The 18,106-nt window shown below is 38.9% G+C and overlaps 1 protein-coding gene across 1 annotated transcript in view; it reads left to right on the top strand.

Moving 5' to 3' along the window:
* Window positions 1-18,106, top strand: part of LOC141468464 (uncharacterized) — a 198,983-nt gene that overhangs the window by 28,162 nt on the left and 152,715 nt on the right. The window lies entirely within an intron of this gene.

Raw genomic sequence — 18,106 nt, 5'->3', positions numbered from 1 at the left:
ATTTCTTCTACCTCTGCACATGTGTGTTGTTATAGAGAGGCTCTTGGTTGCGTTTAAATAACTGAACTGGTAACAGTCTCTTTTGGATTAGTTACTAGGGGTGAGTCTGAGGCACTTCAGCAAGTTTAAGGGCTTTTTACTGTGTTTTCCTGGCTCAGTTACTTTCCGATTTAAAGGTTTTAATGGCTGGGACTAGTGTGTGGTATTCACATTCCTTCATTAAGAGAAGTTGTTTTTTTTTTAAAAATTAAAAGCGAATTTGAAACTAATGATAAAAATCAAACATCCCTCACAATAAGCCCATTGATGGAAATCAACCAAAAACATTCTGAACCTGTAAATGTGGAGAAGGTAGATTAGTATTTCTTCCTTTTCCTGTCTTATTACTGTCTGATGTTGCTAGATGAGCACAATAAGCCTTTTTGTTCGTTTTAGTCATGCGTGTCTCTCTCCCTCTGCATTCAGTATCCTGAATCAGCCCAATCCGCTCTTCTTCGCTTCTTATAATACTGCTTTTAAAACTCAAAACATAAACTGGTCTTCCTCAAAATTTCTTATGGTGGCTTCAGCTGAACAGTCTATTTTTATTTTGGATAAATATGGAGGTTTTAACATGTAAAACATGCCATATTTTTCAGATTACTCTCTCTTCTCAAATGGCATAGTTGCACTTTCTGGGGATAACAGCAATTCCCAGGCCAGCAGACACTCCAGAGTGGCTCAGACACTGGCCCTACCTCTTATTACCACTAGAAATAGCACCAAATAAGATGTATGATCGTTTTAAAAGTATGGAGTGAAAAGATTTTTCTTGGAGGTTGAAAAAGGAACAGAGTGAGCAATTGCATAGGCCTCCAGCTAAGCTCTCAAAGCTGTTTGAGGATGGTGGCTGCTGGAGCTAGAGACTCCCAACTGTCCTGTCTGTGCCTCAGGGCACCCTCTCCACATCCCGCTGAGCCTAGTTGTCCTCCTTGCCTCTCCCTTGAAGGTGGTGTTGGCCATTCTATAGGACTCTTTCAACGTTTTATGAAGAGGTAGCGTAAAGGTTCCCATGTCTGGGTTTACAGGCAGGAACAAAATTACTGAAAAATAGATGCCTGATCCTAAAAACTGTAATTCTGAACACAGAGGGGCTGAAATGCTTCCCTAAAACATCTGAGTTTTTTCATGGCTCTGTCCTTGGCTTGTTTGGCTTCCTTTATGTCTGTGGGCAAGCAGCCCCCAGATTTTTCCTCATCTTACCCATCTATGAATTAAATGTTATAAATGTGTTTTGGGTTTTGTAAATAATTGCAAAGCCTTTCTGAATCTCACATATTTTCCTTTTTATGAAGAATTTTATCTGTATGAAGGAACACTCATTAAAAGCTTATTGTGTTCACAATGAAGGAAGTAAGATTCTGTGGCTTGAAAAAACACTGCTTTCAAAAGTCTCTTTAAAGCATTGCAACAACTACATTAAAACCGAGGAGCTCTATTGATTTAATGCACGCAACAATATGGTATTGTGCTACGTTTACATTTCTCTTTTAGTAGAAATGTATTATTGATTGTTTTCATTTTGACCAGATGGTAAGGACTAGCAAAGTAAGTCTACACAAGTTGCCAATAACAAAAAAACGTTCAAGAACTTTCTTGCCATGTTGTTTAACTGTAGGGTACTTGTAATGATCTCATTCTTTCTCACACTGAAGTAAAACATTGCCTTCATCTTATTGAGAATAGATTTAAGCTTAAAACGCAAGTTTATATAAATGGCAGTACTCTGTAGCTTGCTGCTAACAATTCACAGGTAGGAAAAAATTGAATGCTGCAAATACTTGAAGAGACTTTGCCTGAAATTGCCCTGACTTGTGTTCTTTTCAGCCCTGCTGACTTCTAAAGAGGGATGTGAGGCAGCAGAGGACTTGATCCACGGTTAACCTCAATGAAATAGAGGATCTTGATATATACAATAGAGATGCTTGCAGCTCCTGCTGAAGTCACTGGGGGCTCTTAATGAGAAACAATGCAAGATCAGGTTAAGATGTGTGAACCTGAACCAAACCGTCCCAGCGGAATTCGGGAGAGCAGAAGTTAACTGGTGAAGTCCCATGTCGTATATGATGGATTTGTCTGGCAGGGTCCCTCCTGATTTCATCCACCCTAAGCATGTTTTGAAGCTTCGGTATAATTTTGGCAAGTGATACACTGTCACCGTGGAGTAAATGAGAAATGATCACCTTCTAGTAGAAGTGATGTTAGACTTCACAGACAACTTCTGTTCTCATTTGTTCTGCTTTTGGGGAGAAGGCATGAGTGAACCTTTCTGTCCAGTGACTCCAAGCTCGTGCCCGGTCAGCCTGGCAGAATAAAATACGTGCTAGTTCGGGTGGAGAGGATAAAAAAATAGGCAGAGAGAAGGGAAAAGAGGAGTTTTGACTTAGGTGAATAGCAGCCTGAAATGATGTGGAATGGCAGTTCTGCAGTTACGTGGATCTGGGAATATGTAGACAGAGGGAATAGTCCTGGAGCCAGAGGAGAAAACTAGGAATAGGAGCCAGGAGAGCAAATTTCATTTCATTCTTAGTATTTATAACATTAATTTTTTATAGGTTTTTTTTTTCCCCTGACTCCAGCCAGAAAGTTAGTGGTTTCTGATACAAACTAAGGTTCTGATCTTGGCAGTGAAATGCAGCTACAGTCATCTATCTAGGATTTTGGCCGAACGGCTTGCTTAACTCTGCCCATCTGTCATCAGCATCCTTTAGTCTGTGGCAGAGTGAAACCGGGAGTTTGACTTCAGAGATGCTTGTTATGCCTGGCATGTCACTGTTCATGACAGATCTGATGTACTCATGTAGCAATTAATGGCGGTGCAGATTTTCTTTTGGCACCGTCATGTTTCAAGAGTTTTCATCATCCTGTACTTAGTTTGAAGTGCACAAAATACTGAATATTAGAGACAGCGAGGACTGAGATTGCAGATGCCATTGCAAATAGCACGAGAGAAAATGTGCCACAGTGTAGGACTGGCCAGGCAACAACATTTCTGTTCCGTGTTTGTTTTCAAGATCAGAGGGTTGTTTTGTTTTGATCTTGCTTTAATTCACAACAGAGCACCAAAATTCAAGTGTTGGACCTGAAGCTCTCCATTACTCTGCTTCGGGCAGGGTACATGGACAACTTTAGAAGACACCTGCTCTGGCAGGTGCTGAATAAATCTGAAATGATCTTTGCATCTTCCATTATACTCATCAATAAAACGAAGAGCCGTTCAGTCACGCAGTGTGATGTGTCCCTGGCTCTGCACAAGCCCTACAGCTTGGCTGTTCCAGGGCCCTGGCCAGCACAGCTTCTAGAGGCAGGGGACATCTGTCTCCCAAGAACATCTCAGTTCTGTGACTGAAGGAAAATCCTGTGGTTTCTGGGTCCATAACCCCTCCAGATGGGCTCTTCTGGGTTATTGCAGACCAGGGATTCCCAGCAGCCATCTGCATGAGCCGCTGAGCAGCTATGCTCTTCACTAGCATATGCCTCCTCCATGTTTCATCAGAATTTGATTTCAACTCATGTGTTTTCTGTAAGATAATTATTTCAGTGAATGATCTAAAAACAGTCAAACTTGTTTTCCTTGGAAAATCCTCAATAGCCTTTATTGTCTATTTAATTCTGCTGATGTTTCTGGAAGATCTGATTGGCACGATCCACTGTAGTGGGCCTCCTCTTATAGATGGTCAACAAAATGGACTTAGTACGGCATTAAAATCTCTCCTGCTGAGCATATAACTGCTTTTTTTCTTTCAATGTAAAACTGGTAAAGTAAAACACTAAGTAAACCACTTTGCCTAGAATGAAATTAAATGTATATATTTAGCTTAAAATACAAAATGTTTTTAAGCAAGATACAGTATTCAGCATCTGTTAACATAAAAGAATGTAGTAAAACAAAGATAAAAAAAATTGTCTTCACCAAGTAAAAAAAACCCACAATGCTGATCTCGCAAGTCTATATAAATAATTACTCTGAATTAATTTTGGGGGTTTGTTTATTCTGCCATGCAATTGTCAGACAGCTGTTTATATGCAATTGTAGCTTTATAGCCTAATTCTGCTGCTATTGATGGGAATGTCAAACTTGGCTTCCTTCAGTGGAAGGAGAATTGGACCCTTAGCTTACATCTTAAGAGCGAGAATACATACACAAGTTTTTACTTTATAAGAATAAATTGTTACAGAAAAACCTTCCTGTCTAGGTTTTCAGTGACTGGAATGTGTTTTCCATATTCAAACTAATGAGTAACAAGTTGAAACTTGCATTACCTTTGCTGGTTTTACGGAGTATTACTGCATATTTCCAAACTGTTTTATAGGCATAATATTTCAGGATTTTGCTTACTGTAGTCTTTAAACTAAAAAAAAATGGCCTTCTAGAGTTGAGCTGTCCCAAGTCCAGTTTGGCAGCTGTTCGGCTGTAGACTTGTACGCTTCTCATTTTAAATCTTGTTGATAGAGTGATTCCATATTCCATTACAGATTTCTTATATAAATAACTTTACATCCCAAAGGGACTGAAACAACAGTTGTGGCGGCCAATTCTGGACTGTGATTTTTCTGTTCTTTTTATGCCTTTGCTGGCAGTGAATGTGTGTATCGGTCCTGACTCAGCTACTACACTATTTTGGCTGCCTTTTTTTTTTTTTTTTTTGTTCCCTTTTCCATTATTAACAATATCAAAGGATAACTTAGTCACCTCAGCCTAGGTCTGAATACCCTATTTTCTGGTCATTTTTGGTCTTTCAGCCTGGAAGGCCTGGATCATCTAGGCTTTAGAAAAGACTTAAAGTAGATCTTTAATATAGGAAAAGATTCCTTGAAGCTTGGACTTTCTTATTTTATTCCTTTTGCTGGTATTATGTGTGACAGCTGAAATACCCAATAATAATAGTTTCAAACCATCATTATTTAGAGAGCTTTCCCCAAATACTACTTAATTCCTTCTCTGTTTCCCTGATATTGATAAGGATGGAAAGGACAGATGTTAGATGTGGTCTAGTCACTTTGCCATTTGCATAATAACCAAAAGCACCTACTAAAAAGCACTCTCTGCCATACAATAATTTAATATGTTAAAGGAGCAAATGTCTTTAAAATGTTTGTACCCTTTAACTAGGAATGCGACATGCCAATATTCTTTCAGTGGCCAATATTCTTTCTGTGGAAGAATTTATATATTTTTTTTTAATGCTTTCTTTTGAGGTGTGGGGAAGTGGGTCTCAAGATATACTTGAGCAAAAGCCTTTTCTGAGAGCGTACATATATATCTGCAGAAAGGTGGTGATGCATGTCATTGAACTGAGTGATTGATTGGTGGCTATGTGGCTTTCAAAATATGTTAGAGAATCCTTTTTTAAATAAGTCTTTCTGGTTTCAAGAAAGGAAGACAGAATAAGCTGCTTTTAGATGATGGGAGAAATTCTTAACAGCTGCTTGATTTTAATTTTTTTTTTTTTCCCCCAGCCACCTGTCTTACAAGGTGGTAATTCTGCAAGTTTTATTCCAATTTTTAAGATACTTAGATACCTAAGATACTTAGCAAATTCAGTATTGTTTGTTCATGAATCTGCCAGGTGTAGAAATTGTCTCTTAGTGAATATGCAATTTTGAGGGGAGGAGTGTGTGTGTGCGTGCATGTATTTGTACACATACTTATACAAAGCGTGAGGAAGCAGGTTAATTTGTAAATCTGTAGAGTTTTTTAGTGAAAGATGTTTCACTAAGTAAATGGTGTTTCTCAGCTTAGGGAGCTTTGTTTACATACATACATACAAATAGGCTCCAAGCCTGAGTTCGCTGTTACTAAATAGTCCCTGTGCATCCTGTATACATACAAAGAAATTCTTTAAAGCTCGCCTATTCCCAGCTAGCCTTCTGACAAATGCTTACAAAAAGAGAAGAACCTTTCGAAGACAATCTTTCTTCAGAGGATCTGTTTCTCAGCTGAGAGTCCTCCAGGACTAATGCTTCAGCACTAGCCTGGATATTGAGATCTAGGCACCATTAGCTGGAGTGTCCCAATTACTTTAATTGACACAGACTTATCTGAGGAGAGAGGCTGTTTCCAAGGTTACCAGGATTTGAATTACAGCATCATTTTTAAAAAAGAAAAAAAAAAAGAAAAAGCCACTCCTCCTTCTAAACTCCAGTCCTATTAGAAGTCAAAGAAATTGTAGTAAGATTGGAGTAGCCTCTTTCCAGCACTAATAAATACGGTCCTAAGCAAAATTATCCAATGTTTTATCTAATGCTGTGGCCACTTTGATTTGCTTTGATTTATTCGCAAAGTCCCAGTGTTATGACTAAATGCTCTTAAAGGATTGGTTTCTGGACGGTGCCTGCAGCCGCTGGGGAATATCATGAAACACTTTCTTCAGTGTCAGATCCATGTGCCTGTCTGGCACTGAAAGCAAACACATCTACTCTCATCACCCATTTTTCTGGAGAAATGTGTGTTCTAGTCAATAGAAATGAGAGTTGAGCCTTCAGCTCTGTTCTATATTAATGTTTAAATGCTCATCTAATTATAAGTTGGCATAGTTCTAGAAATATTATGTCTTCCAAACACTTTTTAATAATGCTCCAAAATAAGTTCTGTGCTGTGATGCAACTCTTAGTTCCATCGCTGCATTCCAACATCTGTTTCACTTTAGTGGGAATTTCAAACACTTATCTTCAATGCGGCACGTGAAGTTTTTAGAATACAACTTTATCCAGTTTTCCAGGGACTAGTATTAGAAGTGGCAGCAGAAGGCATGCAGGTTTGGAGGCTGTCCTGGATTACAAGAGGAGGTACAAGAAAGGTTAATGCTTAAGAATATTCTGTCTCAATTGTCCTTCTGCTCCACTGCTGCCAACTTTATTGTGCACACCGCACTGGGATATCAAGAAAGGAGTTTATTGTGACATCCTGGCCTGTATCAGGAACAGTGTGGCCAGCAGGACTAGGGCAGTGATCACCCCCCTGCACTGGTAAGGCCCCACCTCGAATACTGTGTCCAGTTTTGGGTCCCTCACAACAAGAAAGACATTGAGGCGCTGGAGCATGTTCAGAGAAGGGCAATGACGCTGGTGAGGGGTCTGGAGCACAAGTCTTCTGAGGAGCGGCTGAGGGAGCTGGGGTTGTTCAGCCTGGAGAAAAAGAGGCTGAGGGGAGACCTTATTGCTCTCTACAAGTCCCTGAAAGGAGGGTGTAGCGAGGGGGGAGTCAGTCTCTTCTCCCAAGTCACAGGCAATAGGACAAGAGGAAACAGCCTCAAGTTGTGCCAGGGGAGGTTTAGATTAAGTATTAGGAAAAATTTCTTCACTGAAAGTGTTATCCAACATTGGAAGAGGCTGCCCAGGGAAGTGGTTGAGTCACCATCCCTGGAGGTATTTAAAAGACAGGTAGATGTGGTGCTGAGGGACATGGTTTAGTAGTGGATTTGGCAGTGTTAGGTTAATGGTTGGACTTGATGGTCTTAAAAGTCTTTTCCAAACTAAATGATTCTATGATCTGTGGCTCCCGTCTGTCAGGCTGGTGGCTTTCTCTCCTTCATAATGTGGTTACATACTTGAGTCATCCACCTCTTTGCCCTGCAGGCCCTCTTCTCTTCCTCAGGCTCACTAGCAGTCATGGAAACTGTAAGGATCTGGCAATGATGGCTGCAGAGGATCAGAAAATGTTGGAAGGATGGAGGGAGAATGCAGCAGGGGCAGGGAAGCGTCTATAATATATATGTTGATCTCTGTCCTCTGGCAGTCAGGGTTGCATTTAGTTTTGGAGATGATCGTTGTGGGAGTTGACTCAGTCAGTGCTGGAGCTGAACGCTTGCTGTTGTCTCCCTTTCTGTTGCCTTGTAGACTTAGGTTGTGCTCAAAAGTTCAGAGGCTTATTTTGTTCTTAATTCCATATTTTCTGTAAGAGTCTAATGGAGAAAGACTATTTGCCTGTAAGTTCAGCCAGTTAACTTTCTGTGAACTGTCCTGCTACAATTCTCCTCTATTTCCATCATTGTAAATCAGGAGCAACTTTACTGGCCCCAGTCTGAAGCCACTTTATGTAGTTGAAGAAAGAACTAGAGAGTTTGGAAAACAGTCTGCAAAAAGTTTTGGGCAGAAATTGATTCAAGAGAAGGAGCTTTTTCTCCTGCTGTGGAGATACTATATCAAGTACCTACCCTGTATGTACCTACACAAACATACCCTGTATGTTGTGGAACAAGGAAAGGAAGGAACCCAGTTGATTCTTTTTCTTCAGTTTCTCCTGTAGCTGTGATACCCCTCCCACTAGCTCAGTTTGCTGGTTGAACAGGTCCAGTACCATTTTTGCCTCGTGCTCTGGCAGGCCTGCCTTCCCAAAGTCCCTGATCATCTGGTGCATCAAGCAGCAAAAAGCATCAAAAGCCTCATTGCCGGTTCAAACCTATTGATAAGTGTCTGGAAGTAAAATGAGAGAAATTCCATGAGATCTCCAGAGCAATTGTATGGTTGTGATGAGTTTAAATAAAGTTCACTGAAACACACTGGACTTGCAGCCTTTTATGATCATCAGTCATCTGTGTGGATGAGTGTAGTATGGGCTATGGGCCTGCTGTCAAGACTCTGTAAGGCTCTAGTGAGGAATAGTTTGCAGACTGGTTCATCATAAATTTTGTCATGTAAGAGTGAAAACAATTTTTTTTTCTTATTGGACAATGCTGAAATATACATGGATCTTATCCAGTGGGTATCTTCTTTTAAAGCCCTTCTGGATTATATCTGCTTTATTAAACTATTTTCTTTAATGGTTATAAAGGGCTGTTCTCAGAGCCTGAGACCTTTTCATTAGAGAACTGGACAATGCCACAATAGGTGGGAAGAGCTCGTGATGAATTTCCTTTCTGGTCCATGGTTCAGGTGTTTACAACAGGAAATGATTTATGAGATTAATCTACATTTCAGACTGTGTTTGGCAAGAACACCCTCTGAATAACATAATGAAACTAAGGCATTTAATTTTTTAATATCTTCCTTCAGTAAGTGAAGCCTGCCAGTTCTAGACATATGTGCCATTACTGATTTAATCATAGAAATGATGCATACACAGAAATGATACACAGCTCATGTAGTTGGAATTACTGAGTGTTCTTTATACCACTTCTGTGAAAAATAACCTTTTTTTCTTTAATATATAATCTTTTAGAGCTCTGAAGAGAGAATTGCATTCCTTAGTGTTGAACTGGAGTTTTTAGGCACTGTGACATGGACTGGGAGCTCGTGTTAAGAACCAGACAAACGCTGAGCAAAAAGATAGTCCATTTAGAGAAGGCTTACAAAGAGAAGAAACTAATTTTTCTTTTTGAAACCAAATATACTGAGAATATCTTCTACTGGGCATATTTTAAAAATCAGTCACCTCTTTTCTATACAGAATTGAGCAATTTGGATAAATGAGTTGTAAATAAGACCAATTCTTTTAATTGCGTAGGTACGCAGTGTTCTTCCAGTATTTTTATACTGGGACCAGTATTGCTATAGGTATATTGGACTGGGACCCAGTGCAAGCTATATCACCAATGGAGCATTTCAGAAAGTGTCTGAAAGTAGGATGCAAAATGATTACGGCAGCGTAGCCGTGCTGTCCATACTGGCCCAGTATAAAGGCTAAGAAGGTGCAGAAACACTTAGTAGTGGCCTTGTTAAAGGCTGGCACAAATGCCATCTGTGATAAACTATCATAAGCGTAACAGATATAAATTAAATTAAGAGGCCAAAGTAAAAAAAAAAATAATGTAGAGTTGCAGCTGTTTTTTTGCAAAGAATACTAGTAGAGACCATATTGCAGAAAACTTTTAAAAATATAAATTCTGAATGAAGCGCTTTGTTTTGACACTGCTTATCTAAATATTGTCTCTTTCTATCAAATGTGGTTATTTGTAACACACACAAACACATGTGTACCCTGCACAGACACACTGCAGGAGTTGCTTATCAGATCCATTGAGACTGTTTAGTCGTCCAGAGGGACACCTACCTATCCCAAAGCATGAGAGTTTTTTTTCTAGTTCCAGTTTAATAAAAATAATGTTGGGGATGTGGAGTGAGATTACAAACTCTTGTTTTGTTCCAGCCTATTGAAAAATTGCTTTAACACACTTTTCGTCATGTTTCTCCTCATTTATATTCAACTGCTGTTCTGGGATTTGCCAGATTCAAAGATTTATTTATTTTTTTTATTTTACTATTTCTCTGCTTGTTTTAAAAGTTAAAAAAAAAAAAGTGATGTAGTAGCTGGTTGCACTTCATAACTGTCCGGGGGTGAGGTCATGGCTCCCTTAAAAGTGATGGAAAAACTCTCATTGACTGTAGTGAAACTGAGTTTTCCTTCTGAAATCTGTTTTTAATTATGAGAACAAACCTTTCCCTTTTTTCCTTTGCCTTTTCCTCTCTCCTTGCTTGACTCTTCATCCCTGCTCGCTTGCATCATGTTCAAATGCTCCTACTTGCACGCTGTAATAACAGAAGACTTTCTTTCTTTTGGATGATCAACTTTCCTCACTAATTCTTGTGCCTCTTGAAGAGAGTAAATCACCCGATAGTTTTTGATGCTGGCAGCGAGTAGAACATGCTAAAGACAAGTCTGAAAAAATATTTTTAGGTTATCTGTTTGTCTGGAGTTGTTACTGAAAACCAAAGGAGCTGTATTCCTGACTAAATGTATTGGAAAGTACAGAAGTCTTTAAGATCTCACCCTAGATGTCTCACTGAGCACTCAGTTGTCCTACTGAAGTTAAAAATGAATTTAGCATATGCTAGAAGTTCTTAAGTAGTTGGTAGAGTTGAAGCCTGTTTTATGACTATAGCATTCTGCTTCCCGAGCTGAAGCGTTTTTGTCGTCTTTAAAGAAGCGATTCTACTTACAATGGCCAAGAGGTCTTTGAAGAAACCAGATAGCAATGTTTTCTAAATGCATACACAGTAAATAAAGCAAAGTCGTTGCTTTAGCGAGCATTGTTCTGCTGTAAAGCCCGGGTTTTGTAATGCCTTTGTAAGGAGGGAATTGGATGTACAAGTTCCTCCATTGTTAGGTAACCTCAGCAACCAGCTCCTATGGAAGTGTACATGAAAGAGGCTCGTGTCTCTAGACATTGCCTTCCTGCAATTGCGTTTCTATAACAACTTGAGGAATCATTAATAAATTTGAAACATAGCTTCTCCCCCTAAGCACTTCTTGCAGCAGAATGGGGCTTGCACTGGGTTTCAAAGAGAGCATCATGTTTACAGTTTATTTCCTGAGTAAAATAAATTACTTTTTCAAGCAGAACTGAGATGATACATTGTATTAAAAAAACTCACTGATGGCTCTAAAAGTTGTCCAGTGGGTAGCTTAAACAAGTAATTATTTCTACCATTCTGTAAATTATTAACTTATTTAAAACATGAAAATGTTTATCTGTTGAACTGTTCTTCTAATGGTTTTTTCCTCCTGTGTTATTTCTTTCATCTCTTGTATCTGGAGATTTGAAAATAGCTGAAGATATTTCAGGTTTTATACCCGATTATTTTTATTTTTATTTTTAGTTTTTGTATTTCTCGCCTCTTAGAATGAAGTTTCAAGGGTTGCTTCTGAGAAAATTCATTAATGATGCTTTTTTGAGATATGTATTTCATGGGATTATAAAAAGCAGCTTCTGATCCCATTTCTTATTACCAGTTTGTTCTTGGGGTTGTCAGTTAATTTGTCTGTCCCTCAGTTTCTGAAATAAAACTGAGCTTATCTTGTAATGAGACGTTTGACAACTGTTACATAGCTAACTGGAATGAGAAAGGGAAGTCATGGGAAGATTTTAGAAACTTTAGTAACCTTGTGCTTAGTATATTTATGTTCTTATGGTTTTTCAAAGGTTGTACTTTTGTGGTTGCTATCTTTAAAACAAAGTCTAGAAAACAGTTAGAAAACAGTTTTCTGCGTGTTAGCTTTTGTTGCACTGCAAGTTCCCCAAAATTTTAGGGAAAATAAATATCACTAAGCTAGATGCTCAAAGAATTTATGCATATTGCAGCGTCTTCCTGTTTGTGGTTTGACCGGATGATGCTACATCTGTTCACTGGTTATCACTTAAAAAAGCACATCATTTAGAGCCGTAATAAATATTGGCCAGTGCTCATACTAACCTGACTCTTAGTTGAAATTATGCTTCCAATTTAATCTTTAGAGACAGCAGATTTCATTGTGGATACATAGTCTTCCCCAATAGTAGCAAAATTTCCTTGGTGGAAATGAAATATTCTGAAGAGTCTGCAATTATGACAGAGGTTTGATCAATATGTGCTTCCTTAAAGATATAGTATGGCTTTCTTGTTAGAGAGCAGGTGAAATGATTTACCTTCTGGCGGACTGCTGTGGTGAAATGCACTGAGCACAGCATCACAAACCCAGATAAGACAGTTTTAATCTAAAAGTCCATTGTAGAATAACAAATGTTATTATTATGGCCTGTGTAGAACGGTCTCGTGTTCCTAGAGAGCAGCTTAGATGATTCACGTAGTCCTTATTTCCATTACTGCTGTCTGTGATGAGTAACAGTGTGCTGTCCAGAACATGGGATTTTTACAACTCCTCCTCTTTGTGAAAATCTGTTGCTCCATGCCAGCTGTATCTGCTGGTATTTAAATGTCTCAAATATATACTTTTAGAGGACAAAAATACACAGGCGTTGCTAAGTAAAGTTGAGAGGAACTCTGCTAATTCTTATCCTACATTGACTCAAGCTCATTACTGAAATCATCTCGTGATGCAGAGCTCAAGTCAATCCACATGCATCTCTGTTGCTGTTGAATATAAAATGCCGACGTGGAGCTGTCTCGTTTGCCATATAATTGTCAACCATTGACTGTGTTCTATGACGCCTCAGGAGGCTATTAAGAAAGTAACTCGTTGTGGGAATCCAAAGTGGAGTGATAATAGTTTGCCATAAACTGCATAATGGAAGACTTTTATAGATTGTTAAAGCTCATTTTAACATTCTTGATTTCGTTTTCATCTTGCAAAGACTATTGCAGACAAAGGATGGATGATGGCTGCAGGATTCATGAACTTTGGATCGGGGTGTGTAGGAGTCAATGAATAGAAGCAGATGGTTCCTGTTGGGCGAACAGGTTCTGGGAAAACAAATTAGTGTGTATTTTCACTCCTATTTTTGCAAATAGTAAGAACACCAGTCATGATTTCAGAGCCTCTAATGTGCTTTTAACAGATGCTTCCAATGAGAAATTCTTACGCATTCTGGCAGCGAGATTAACGCACACTACCTGTCCAGCACACTCCATGTACTCCATAGCTAGTAACTTTAGACTAGAAAATATTGGTAAGCATGATAAAACCACATTAACATAAGTGACTATACCGTCCCTCAGAGCATGATATTGGAGAGGGTTAAGATGGTTCACTGGAAAATACAGTACTTGATATATCAATGTGCAGTAGTGCCAAACAGAACGATTGGGTGGAGGCCAGAAGGAGAAGGAAGAGGAGCATGTTCCTAGGGATTTGAGGAAAAGGGAGTGACAAAAATACAAGGAGTTGTCTACCTATATTGAAATCACAGATGCAAGACGGTAGACTTCTTTCTTGTTTAACTTGTAGGGTTAAGAAGTATTTTACTTTTTTTGACAGTATTTCACTTCAACATTATTACTGTGAAGGTTAGTTATGGATGAGGGCCTCAGAGTGGTGTGAAAATAGTTTTGCTTATCCCCACCCAAGAATTACATCTTAAATGTAAAAGACAATGGACACTAACAGAACAGGAGGTGGTAAACCAATGAGAATTTAAACTAATTATTGGTTTAGGTTGTGGTTTTGCCATATCCATGACCTAATTGTTGAGCTCCTAAGTAACAAAGTAAATTTTTAGAGGCACTTTTGAAGGTGGGCAGTGATGTAGTTTTGTTCAGTAAGAGTTGTGTCCTTGCCTTGTCCCGCAAGGTGAGGGACAACAATAAGACAACATGCAGGGAGAGATGTTTGATTTTATTTTTCTCATATGGGTAATGAAGTCTGACATCTTGATTGATGGGACAGAGCTATGGGGGACCTTGGAAGTAAGGTAAGGCAAGAAAATACATACTTGATGTCACAGAGAATAAGGAGCCAGTAGAAGAAACGCCGCTGAGATTTGGCTGCAAATACCACTTATCTGGACTGGTGGTTTCACAGTCTGAGTATGAGCGAGGGAAATTGCAACAGTGAGGCTCAAAAAAAAAAAAAAGTGGGAGAAAATCTTTTTACTGTTGTCAACATGTAAAACTGATGAGAGCCTCAAGAAGAAGTGAAGCTCTCCAGATGAGGACTCTGTTACTGAAGCTGGGAAGCAGAGCAGCTCTGGCAGTCGGGCTCTGCCGGCAGCCTCAGATGATGCGTAGATTAGCAGGTTGCCTGGCAGGATGGCGATGTGGTACCTGGTAGACAAGGGAAGCTGTAGCAGTGACTTTTTTTTTTTAAGTCCAAATAACACCCAGAGAGAAAATATGGTAACCCTGTTCTTCCCACTGCGATTAATCCTTAAACGAGCTGGAAACTACTTCACTAAAACATCAAACAATTTGTTAATTAGCCTGTCCATTCAAAAGGACATACCTGGTAGTCCGATAAAATAGTTGGACTGGAATTCCAGTTTTTGTGGAAAAAACAGATTTTGAATTTCAAATCTAAGTAAGACCAAGCAGTAAACTAGCTCATGTTTTGAGCAAAACCATTTGAGAATTAGAAAAATACAGATGAAGCTAGTGATAAACCAAATCTCAAGCAATTAATTTGACTGGAAAACCTAACCTGGGGATTTGGATGGGTCTTAATCTAGAGTTTTCTGCACTGTCAAGTGTTTGGTCCCTTTTGTTGTTTGTAGCAGAGTCTGTCCTCGCATTTTATTTCTCCTTTTAATATTTTGGTTTTTAGTGGCTAACAATTCTTTTGATCTTCATTTTTCCCACCTTGTCAGTTTGAGAAAATTAATCAAATGCCTCACAGTGATCAGAACTATTAATCTTTTGTGCTTCATCATTTAACTTTTTTTGTATCTTCTTTTCTAAAGCTGAAACATATTTAGCTTCAGACCTGTGTGGCTGACACATTCCCCCTCCATAAGGTTTCTCTATTTTGGAAGTCCACTGAGACTTTCAAATAAATTGAATTGACCTGTGCAGCTCTCTGCGTGTTTGTCTCTTGCCTGACCCTCCGCTCATATGGCAGGCATACAGATTTGAATGAATATGATTATACAGGAAAACAAATTCTCTGTTTATAATTGCTTTTAATTGCTATTGCTTGGCAATGGGAAGCGCCAATACTCTGTTTTTTCAGAAATGTTTTTTCTACAGGAACTTTTGTTTGAAATGATGATAACGTCAGTGATACAGTCCAACGACAACGCTGTGACTAGTTACTAGATATTATAATTGGTACCTAATTGCAAGCTTTGGTTGCCTGTCTAACACTTCGTTTATTCAGGAGCAAATGTACCTTTTCTCAGCTGAGTGTGCTTCTGCCTTGGGTGAAATGAGTAGCTCAGTGTTTTGTTATTCTGCCCTATGATCATCAACCCTGCAAAAGTCGCTTTCCTCTTCATGTGCTATCTGCAGGGAATTTGTCTTTGTCAGCAGTGTTCCCGGATTCTGCATACCCAAGGATGTCTCTCTGTTTTATCAGGTGCTTCAGAAGGATTCTGTGTTGCGTGGGATGTCTCAGAGGAGGAATTTGTCCAGTCATTTGGGTCAGGGATCTCTTCCCTCTGCAGCGTTTTCAATCCACCTATTGCAATATTATGCAAACACTTGCGAACTGGAAGGGGTACCACGCTGTAAATGAAGGGGAAGTTTATTAATGTACTTTGCCCCTGCAAACTGTAAATAACAAATCACAGTAACAATGCAGTCTCTGATCCATAGCTGCCAGTTAACTGGTTGGTTGGCTGTTAATTTTTTTTTTTAAAGATAATCTAGATGACATCTTACTAAAAAAACAAGGGGTTTCATTTTAAAATTTATATACGTCGTATCTTCCTTGAATTTAAATCACTAGTTAAATCCCTGTAATTTTTTTCTACATGACTCCTGAACTCTACTTTCAGGACAGTTTTTGTATAAGAAACTTAGGAGGCAATTGTTATAATTAAAAAAAATATTTCCTATAATAAGGCACAGTTTTGTTCTTTTTCCGCATAGAGAACACTGTAGTAGGTTGCTTGAAAGGGAAAATAATTCAAAGTGAAAGAAAATGTTAAGTACTTGAGATAGCTGGAGCAAAGCTAAAGGTTGAATAAAAATCTCTGCCTTGCTGCTGGTGCTAGCACTCACAGTGGTTCCGATATTTTTGTGGCAGTTTGTTTACCAGATGGAAATATTTCATTCATCACTGTATTTTTTTGTTGTTGTTCTTTGTCACAAAGAACAGAATTGGACTCCATCTCTTTTAATCATGGTTAGTAGAACTAATACAAGGAGAGTCAAACAGTGGTGCCGAGAAGGCTGGTAAATTTAACACTTATTTTTTCAAGAGAAATGAACTTACATATGTGAAAATGAAACTTTTTTCTCACCTTATCTTAATGTTTAATCAGAGACCTTGCAACTCCCATTTTCCCTGTCTGGCGCTTATAGTTGTGATATGATTACTCATACCGTTCTCCAAACTCGAAAGCTCAAGGGAATGCCTGTAAGCACATACTAATGATACAGTTTTTCTGGATTAAATTCACTTCTTCCTAAAAAGGGAGGTAAGCTTGAATTGCTAGATCTGCCCAACTTCTGTGTAGTGCAATGTCTTCTTTATGCCTCAGAGTGGAAAGTGGAAGATGTGGATTTATTTAAAATAAAATGAATAGTTAGCAAAACAGAGGTGCAACTAGTTTTCATAAGTCCTCTAGGACAGGAGCACACTATTTTACTGAAATAACTTGACCGTTACAAGGTGCAAAGTTTGATGGAGATTTATCTGTTCTGATGCTGAATGTACAACGTCAATTTTGACTGTGTACATTTTTGTTTTCACTAAGCCTTGGCTTGAGTGTTAAGTATTTGAGCCAGGGAAGTGCTCCCAAGTCTCTTACTACCATCTTTAAGAGTGCATCTGTTTAACTGCCAGCAAAAGTGATTTATAAGCAATATGCAGAATAGTCACAGTACAAATCCTAAATGCATCTAAAGCCCTGACTCCCCTCAGTCCACATCATATTTTATATTTGTCACAAGCACGAATCTTGTGAAAAGAGACATGAAACCATGTGAAACATCAGCTCTGGATCCTTCTATTTGTCCCAGAATTGGGAGTAGGGAAGCTCCCTTCCAAGTTACTGGACCACCAACGTGCCTCAATCATGCTGTCCCTGGTGGAAACCCTTCCAAGCAAAGGGTTGTTTGTCTTTGTTCTCACTTCAGCCTTCTAATAAGGCAATTTTGTAAATTGAGGTTGTTTTCAGCGCAGTGAGGTATTAGCTGTAATCTGGGTTGAAGCCGTTTATGTGTGGAACTAGTACTGGGAGTACAGGACTCACTTGGCTAGAAACTATACTTATTTTCAGTATGTGTAGAGTAAAGTAAACTTAACAAATGCTGGTTGTCTTTAAGTAATTCTTACTGCCGTGTTACAAACAGGGGTGCTCTCAGCGCTGCACTTATTTGGAAGCTCGAAGGCTGTTTCACATTATAGCTTTATTCTCTGAAAATACATTCTTGCACCAAAAGAATTAGTGAAATCTCAGACCTCCCTGCTTGGTCATAAGTCCTCTAAGCTTCCATCACCTCTTTGCAACGATGCTTTTAATGAGACTCTGCAGTTCACATCTGGCTTTTACTACTGCGAATGTGTGACAGAATACAAAGGGTTCATTGTTTAGAAATGAAGACCTGAGGCTTGTAGGAAAGCAGTGGGAGTTGAAAGTGACTCTAAACAAAATCCATTTGAAACAAATTCAAGTCTTCAAGAGTGTGTCTTGTATATTTTACATATCAAAGGCCTTAATTCCTTATTTATGATAGGTAAAACCTGTATAGCCATTGCCTGCTATTGTTTTGTCCTTACTTCACTATATTAATGCTTGGTTACTTTAGGGTA

Source organism: Numenius arquata, chromosome 9 (genome assembly GCF_964106895.1).
Source record: "Numenius arquata chromosome 9, bNumArq3.hap1.1, whole genome shotgun sequence".
Lineage (NCBI taxonomy): Eukaryota > Metazoa > Chordata > Aves > Charadriiformes > Scolopacidae > Numenius > Numenius arquata.
This window is presented reverse-complemented; position numbering and strand designations above follow the sequence as displayed.